The sequence below is a fragment of the Carya illinoinensis genome, chromosome 15 (assembly GCF_018687715.1).
Source record: "Carya illinoinensis cultivar Pawnee chromosome 15, C.illinoinensisPawnee_v1, whole genome shotgun sequence".
In the NCBI taxonomy this organism is placed as follows: domain Eukaryota; kingdom Viridiplantae; phylum Streptophyta; class Magnoliopsida; order Fagales; family Juglandaceae; genus Carya; species Carya illinoinensis.
In genome coordinates this window covers 12,147,902-12,156,864 of record NC_056766.1, presented here as the reverse complement: position 1 = coordinate 12,156,864, position 8,963 = coordinate 12,147,902, and the positions used below count along the sequence as shown (strand labels likewise).

At 34.6% G+C, this 8,963-nt stretch overlaps 1 long non-coding RNA gene across 1 annotated transcript; it reads right to left on the bottom strand.

Annotated features, from left to right (window-relative positions):
• Positions 1 to 5,152: 5,152 nt before the first annotated feature.
• LOC122295894 lies at positions 5,153 to 7,160 on the bottom strand. Its single transcript, XR_006238308.1, has 2 exons — positions 6,072 to 7,160; positions 5,153 to 5,341 (listed from the first exon to the last, which is right to left on the bottom strand). It is a non-coding gene; the product is annotated as an uncharacterized LOC122295894 (long non-coding RNA).
• Between the last annotated feature and the right edge of the window lie 1,803 nt (positions 7,161 to 8,963).

The window sequence follows — 8,963 nt, the reverse complement described above, 5'->3', positions numbered from 1 at the left end:
TAGTTGGGTAGCAAAATGGTTTTGTGTCTTTTTCATTAGCATGGTTGGTTGGCATAGTTGCTTTAGCATGGTCGGCATGTTTGGCATGATTGTTTTTAGCATGGTTAGTCATGGTTAGTTGGCATGCATATGGGTCATTTTGGACTAGGCATGTATCATTGGTTTGAAAAATGGAGAGTGAGACATAGGTTTTGGTATGGTATGCTTGGTATTCACCTTTGGGCTTCAATGGATCTTGCATTGGCATTGGCATGGGTATGCACCATGTCTTACATGGTTGGTTGCATCATTCGTTTAGCATGTTCACCACATGCTTGCTGAAATGCTCGTGTAGACATCAAGCACTTTAGTCATGGTTAGTTGGCATGGTTGGCATGAAGGTCAAGCTTTGCATTTTATCATCATCATGCATTTGACATATTAGACATGCATTCATCAGGTCTTCACATTACCTTAGCCTTGTCTAACGTCATTGACTCTGTCTACAGCCAAATCCATGTCTCGACGTGTTCGTCCTCGCCACAACCCCCTGCACCCGCTCAAGCCCATTTCAGTAATGCACGGGCCCAGGAGTTGTATTCTCAGAACTTCTCTCATCGTACTCCTATAATCGAGCATGAAGTCTCTCTAGGTGAGCTTACCAAGACCATCATTCCTCGCATCTTTGAGTCTCGCTAATGGCAGGCTTTGACCACTGGTCATCCCACTCCTTCTGTGGAGTTGGTTAGGGAGTTTTACTCCAACATTCATAACGTATCTGATGATGGCTCGTTTGAGGTCAGTCTCCGAAACATTCTCTTCCAGGTAACTCCGGGCATGATAGTGGATTTGCTAAATGCCCCTCGTGTGTCCCATCCTCTGTATCCCTATACACGGATATCTCCTCCCAGTCCACAAGTCATTGCTAGATGTCTTTGTGGTCAACCTAGTAATTGGGAAAGGACGACCCCTCTTTCAACTGCTTGTTTTACACCTGATTACCTCATTCTCAGTAGAATTGTTCTTACTAATCTAGATCCTACTGGTCATAATAGTGATGTGAGTCTTGACTGTGCCACTCTGTTGTATGCCTTGATCAATGGTGTCTCCATTGATCTAGGAAGTCTTTTGTGTCGGGTTATTCTTGAGGCGTATCGGTCCTCCAAAACACGGACTGGTTTGCCCTTAAATTGTCTAATCACCCGATTGGCCCTCTCTCAGTTAGTCGTTTTACATCCCCAGGAGCCTAGAATTGCACTTAAGGCTCCTATTGGTCATAGGACTGTCCAGCTTAGTCGTGCTTACACCACCCCGCACCCTCTCCTTGTTGAGCACCCTCCTGCTCCCTCCTCTTAGCCTTCGAGCTCTCAGCCATCCAGTTCTCAGCCGTCTACCTCGGCACCATCCACTTCAGCCCCCCGTTCGACTGAGCCCAGCCTTCAGCAGGTTCTTGAGTATCTAGCCGGTCTTGATGCCCAGTTTGATACTATAGATGCTACCGTTCACAGCCTCGTTGTTAAAATTGATAACCTGCAGTAGTTTGTGACCCAATGTTTCAACGACATCGAAGGGCAACTTAATGAGGATGATGAGGATGCAGATGGTGATGATTGAGACCCTTTACCTGTTGTGACAGAAAGGGGGAGTAGTACAGTACTAACTCAGGGGGAGTGTGGAGTGTTTCTTGTACTAACTCAAGGGGAGTGTTAGTTGTTTAGTAATACAGTGTTAATAACACATTTTTTAGGGGGAACAGCAGCTTTTGGTTGTATCTTTTGATTTATATCTCATGTTAGCTACTGTTGTTTGACTAATGGTTCTTGAACTCAATTTCTGATTTGTTGCTTAATGAAATATTTCTTTTCTAAAACCTGTACTTGACATGACTATTCATGAATTATGGTTTGTGAATTGCAAACACATTTGTGTGCATATGTGTATGAGTATGTTTAACCGTTTGCTAAGTGTGTGCAGAAATATTTCAACATGTTCAAGAATATGAATCTAGTGATGGGTGTGCTAGGATTAAGTCATATGTATAGGTTAGAGGTTTTGTCACAGAAATGCCAAAGGGGGAGATTGTTGAGGGAAAAATGAGTGTATTGGCATATTCTTGTGAAAACCTATGTAAAATAGTGTTGTTGTGGAAAGGCTTGAAGTGTGCTTGAAGTGTGCTCGTTATTGGTCAAAACAGATGTCTTCGCTTGACCCTCGTTCAACAGGGCGCTCGAGCGAACTCAAGCAGATTGTACCGCTCGACTCTCGCTTGACACTAAACTCGAGCGAATCCAGGCAGATTGTGCCACTTGACACGTGCTCGACACTGAGCTCGAGCGAACTCAGGCAGAGTGTGCCGCTCGACACTCGCTCGATACTTTGCTGGAGCCAATGTTCCAGATCACTTACAATTTAGGATTTTGAAGCGCCTCCTTTGATTGGAACTATAAATAGAACAGCTTAACTTCTGTTCTAGGTGTGGAGAATCAGAGCAAAAACCCTAAGGGTCTCCAAGAACTTTTTAGAGCAACCTCTTCCCCACTTGGTTGATTCTTTCTTGGATAAACACTTCTCCACCACAACACACTCAAAATCAACTCTTACATGAGTCCATTGAAGTGGACATATTTGTTGGCCAGAAGAATCTAGAGCTGCTGTTGATGCAGAGATCGAGAGGTTCTCGTGGGAAGCTATAGAAAGGTCGGAGTTCCAACACTGCATGCATGTAGAGATCGAGTGGGTCACTTGTGGTGTTGCAAGCTAAGTTTAGCTACTACAAAGGTTTTGTGAGTGTCTCTAAATTGGTTGTAACGAATTAAAATTTCTATAGTGGATTTGAGGTGGTGTCTTACACCCGGAGTAGTTTTAGATTTTGAAGATGTTCTTCAAATGAGTTTCCACTTCGTGATCAAAATCATGTGTTAATTATTTGTGTTATTTGATTCAATTACTAACTGCTTGTTTGACTAATTTTCAAAAGGCCATAAAAAAATTGGATTACACCTATTCACCCTCCCTCTAGGTGTAGTGTCGTGTAGAACCGCTGCTTTTTTACTTCTTCTTCTTCGTTTGTTTCCTTTTCTTCTCCCATGCCACACAACAACTTCTTCTTCTTCTTCTCCATTTCTTTTGGTTTCTTCTTTCTTTTCTTTCTCCTTGTTGCGACGCTGCTTCCTTCTTGTTCTTCTTTGGTTTCTCTTTTCTCTTCCTTCTCTTCCGCCAGTTGCTTCTCTTCTTCATATGGTAATTTTTTTCATTTCCTTTTGTGGTTCTTTTCTTCTCTTATTCTACTATTGGACCGTGCATCTTCTTATTTCTTTTGCTTTTATTTTCTTTCCTCTATTTTCTCCATTGCAAGTCCATGCCAGGAAGCTCCATGCTCGGGATCTCCTCTCTTCCGTCGTCTCTTGGTGTTCTGAATCTATACTTGTAAAACTCTATTTGCATTTCCACTTTTCTTTCCCCAAATCCGTGGGGTCTTGCTCAGTTCTTTTTTGGCCCTTTTTCATGCCCTGTTTTCTCCCCCAACCGTGAGCCTCCTAGCTCGGTTTCCTCTCTTGTTTTCCTTTAGTATTTCCTTGATTCAAGCTTGTGATTAATCCCTAACATTTTTAGTATTTCACCCAATTTTAGTACCTTGTTTTTAGCCCAACCTGTGCCCTATTTTCGTCTGACACCGTGGGTTCCATTTTGTATTCTTGTGCTTTTTGCTTTGCTGTGAACCTCTCCCTTTCCAGCCATCATCTTCTAATTAAAGTTTATTTTAGTAAATCAACCATTTATTCCAAGAAAATATTACTCCAAATCTATTTGTTTTCAAAACCCATTTTCCATCCCAAAACCTGTGATTTTTTTGGTGATTTAATTTTGGGCTCGCTTTTGAAGTTTAACGAGTGCTTGATCTTTCTAATTTTATTGCCTTTAAAGCACTAGAAGCATTTTTTGAATAACCTTTAAAATTTAAATATATTTTGCATTAGCAAATATTCTGTGAAATTGGTTGATTGTGCCGAACTGAGTTCGAGAAGTTAGGGGCGGTTGGAATGAAGAGCGGAGTTATTTGTATGATTGGATGATGTTGGGATTTGTTGGATATTTTTTTGTGTCTTGTCGTATATATTGCATGGTGCAAGCATGTTCATGTTTGTAAAATGAAAACTGGATTTTCCCATATTGCACACATGTTCATGTGTTGGAAATGAAAACTGGGTTTTCATGTATTAAATGGTTTTTGGGTGCTTGTGTATCATGACCCCAAGCCAAGATGAGGTATTATCTTGATGGTGCTCCTTTGGTCACTTGGAAGCAAAATATACTGAATGAAGTCCTCTGAATTGTCGCTGGCCGACAATGGGATCAGACAGGATGGTAATACTCTCGTGACGACTCTGTGGCCCCTCTGTTGGTGGGGGCTAGAGGATGTTTGGCGCTGAACGTACTGGGCATCACTCGTTATGAAGTCACTTGCATGGTCGTTACCAGTGGTGTGGGGAAGGGAGCCAAGGTGTGCGGATAATCCCTATGGGAGATCATGGAGCATACGGATTAAAATTGGGTAATTGGTTTTGGATAATTGGCCATTTTCTGGGAAATTTGTGAGATTTGATTAAAGGATATATGTGGGCCATTTTCTAGAAAAATGACAAGATTTAATTAAAAGATATATGTGGGCCATTTTTTGAAAAAATAATAGATTTGGTTAAAGGATATGTGAACCATTTTCTAGAAAAATTGTGGATTTTATGTTGGGCCATTTTCTGGGAAAATGACAGATGTTTTAATGGACTGGATTTTTGGATCAAATAGGATTTTGGCGTGCATGGAAAATTATCTATTTTTGAGAAATGATAATTTTTGGATCTCATGCATCTATCATCATGGGCATGCATATTGTTGTTACATAAATGTATTTTTATCTTGTGAGCTGTTTGGATTATTATTTACATGCGATACCATTTCTTGATATCATAGATTTTGATATAGATGATGAGGAGGCTGAGACTGAGGAGGCGGCTCCACGAGAGGAGTGTTTTGGTGCCTTTTGCTTACTTATTGGTAATTATTTCCCTACTTTTGAATTATGTATTTTGGACTATGATGTTTTACTGGATAATTGTACTATTTTTTATACGCTGGTATTTAAGCAAATGTATATTTAAACAATTCTGGTATATAGTTGACTGACTTTAATTATTCGCTGCATTGCTTTTGTTATACACTTTTTACATGTACACACACTTGACACTTATCATTGGGATGGGTGGCCCGTGTTGTCATCATCCTGACATCTTGATTCTCGTATTTCCGTACGTAGGAGTTGGGTGTGTCATATCATTTCTTCTTTTTGTTGTTCTTCTTCTTCTCACTACAAAAAAGATGAGCATTTGTGATGAATTATTTACTACAAGAATATCTAACAAAAACAGACCAATTTTAGCATAAAATAGTGAATGTAAATCGAAATGTGATCTATATGAGTACTCATGAATGGGAGAACTATATATATCCATAAGTATATATAAAGTGCCGATCGTTTAACAACAGTGTTTTCGTCTAACTTTTTTTTCCAATTTTGCCCTTAATTTTATTTGACAATTACGGTGATTTATATTTTACTTCTATTTTACCGACAGTGATTTTGGTCTTTCTACATTCACCGACAGATTTACTTTTTCACTGTTTTATTTCCAATTTTACCACTTAATTTTGTTGTTCAGTTCATTGTCCTTGGTGTCGTTTTGCTTCGCCAACTTGATTTTAATGTCTTTTTATAGTTAAAGCTTATCGGTTTGTCTGAAAAATTCAATCCGATTGAAATTTAAATGTCAATGTTTCTTTCTTTCCTTCTTCACGCTCTGTATTCTAACTTTAAAACAAAAATATGCTGGACAAAGCTATTCGAGAATCTCAGTAGTTGAGGTATGTTCTTATTCTTTCAGTATTGTAAGAATGAATTGTATTGTATGAATGATTTTGTTACAGTATGTAATTAGAGATATGTATATGCATATGCATCACAGCAAAAAAAAAAAAAAAATGGAAAGAAAATAAAAGACTATTTGCGTATTCACATCTGTAGTTTATAGAAAGTAAACCTAACAAAAAAATCAACCACATCATACATATTCGATCTTCTGATTTGCTCGTCTGTACTGAGAACACAAACAACAAAGGTAATATAAATCAAACGTTGTAGAACAAGAGACAAAAAGGTAGAAGAAATCAAACCCAACAAAAAAAAAACTTGAATCGAAAAGATAAAACAGCATATGAACACAGATAGCAAAAAAAAAAAAAAATTGTTCTGTGTATCTGAAGAATACAAACTTAATATAATCAATCGGAACACAAGGATGAAAAAAAAGTGCCAGAAAGAAAACACATGGAAAAAAAATTTCAATCGCAAATATAAAAACCCTAGGAACAGCCGAAGAACACAGAAGAAAAAAAGTAGAAGAAATCAAACCAAAAAAAAAAAAAAACTTCAATCGAAAAGAGAATAAGCATACGAATACAGATCGCAAAAAAAAAAAAAGACTAAGAACACAAATCTCAACAGAACGCAACATTTTAAAAAACATTGTGCAAGAAGAAAAATACAGAAGGGACGAGAAAAACAAACAGATCTCTTAAGATCTGTAAATTACCGAAAGAACATAAGCCAAAAATAGATCTCTTCAGATCTTTGAAGATGTGTTCAGACCTTAAAGAACAAACAAGACAAAAAAAAATAAAATAAACATGAATGGAAAAGATTACAAGACTAAGAACACAGATCTAAACGCAGAAAAAAAAATAAACAAAAAAATGAGCATCAAAGCAAACGAGTAAGAAACAAAAAAATCGAACCACAAACCAACAACAAAATAAATCCCAGCATAAATAGATTAAAGCAACAAAAGTGGATATCCGAGAAAATAAATCCCAGCAATATACGTTTAAAGGAAAAAAAAACAAGAAAAAAAAAACAGTGCATATCCGAGACATAGAAAGTAAAATATGGAAGGTTGAAAAAAAATTGGTGGGTGTAGATGAGAGAACAGAGACCGCGTAGATCGGAAATTAGAGATGCAAGAACAATAAGAAGAGAGAGAGAGAGAGAGAGATAAAGAAGGGAGATGGCGAGAGAGAGAGAGAGAGAGAGAGAGAGATAAAGGAGGGAGGCGGCAAGAGAGAGAAAGATCTGGAAGTAAGGGACCGGGGGAGTTTGATGTAAATTTATAGTTAGGGTTAATTTTGTGAAACAACGCCGTTTTGGGTGAAGGGGATGGATGGGTTGAGGATTGTTTTGATAAAAACGATCCCGTTTTGGAGTTTTGGGCTGGTTAGTGGGCTGAGCTTTCTTGTTGAATTCGGCTTGAGCATTAGGCTGGAATTGTTTTCGCAAATTAAAAAAAAAACATATTATTTTCTATTTACTAATATATTGTTTATTTAAATTTTGTATTCTTTGTATTTGAATTGTAAATAAAGTTATATTAATAATTTAAAATATCAAAAAAATAAAATTTACATTATTGTGAAACCCTTTTTTTTAACTTATGCTCTAATATTAATTCCAAAATTAATAATTTTTTTTAACAGTTTTATGTTGTGTTGTAGTGAATTGGGCTATTAGTTTAGTTTAATTAAAAATTTTCGTTGATATGTGAGAAATAGATAATCTTATAAATTATTTTGAACTTAATTATTAATGTATAGTGTGTTCAAATTTTTTTAAAATTAATATGATAATTGCTCATAACAGTTTTGTTTTAAAATTTCAAAATAGCAAATGTTTTAAAATTTTATTTGTTTTAATTTATACATTAATAATTTTTGCAAATTTAATAATTATGTTTATAAAAGGTTTTCATTACTTAGCTATTAGCACATATTTCATTTAATTTTTTTCATTTAATATATCAATTTTACATAAAATTGTATTAAAAATTTAAAATATAAAAAAATGAAATTTAAATTTTTTTTTCACTTAGTATTATATATAAAATTTGTGTTCAATTTTTTTTATTTTAAATTTATATAAATTTGTCACTTATAATTATATATATATATATATGTTTATTTGTTTAGCTATTAGGACATAGTTCATCTAAATTTTTTCACTTAATATTTCAATTTTACATATAATTGTATTAACATATAATTGTATTAACAATTTAAAATATGAAAAATTAAATTTAAAAAGTTGTAAGATTTGATTTGTCTTGATTTATATATTAATAATTAATTACAAAGATTTTAAGCTACGTTTGCAGCTCAACATAGCATTTTGCATATACATATATTGTAATGTAATTCTGACGCCTCTATAAGTATTCAAAATTCAATTTTGCAGAGTACAAGAGACGTTAGAGAAGCATTGAAAGTAGCTAGCTACCTAGAACTTGGAACAAATATATGTGTAAGAAAATTTAAATTATTTAATTACCTAATTAGAATAGAAATTTTACGATTGAAATTGAATTATTTGCAGCATTAAAATTAATATCTTTAAAAACTTATTTTTGTTAAAAAGTTTATAATTTTTTTAATAATTTTTTCAAACTTAATTGTATGAGTCAATATAGATTAGATCTGTAGGGGTTTTTTTCTTTTTTGCTTTTATTGAATGATAGTGTATAGAGGAATTTGAAATTCAAGATTAACACATGAACTAAACCAAAACAAAAATCAACATTTTAAGTAAAAAATTTGAAATGTTGTAAGATTTTATTTGTTTTAATATATATATTAATAATTATTGTAAATTTAATGATAACGTTTATAAAACAATTCATTATTTAAATATTAGCAAATAGTTCATTTAAATTGTTTCAATTCATTAATGAATTTTACATAAAATTATATTATGAATTGAAAATATAAATTAAAAAATTAAAATGCTGTTAGGCACTTCTGAGTGTTATTAACTGCATTTAGTTGTTGTTTGATCAACTTTTGAATAAATTTGGATTCCTAGTCTATTATTTGTATGAATTAGTATA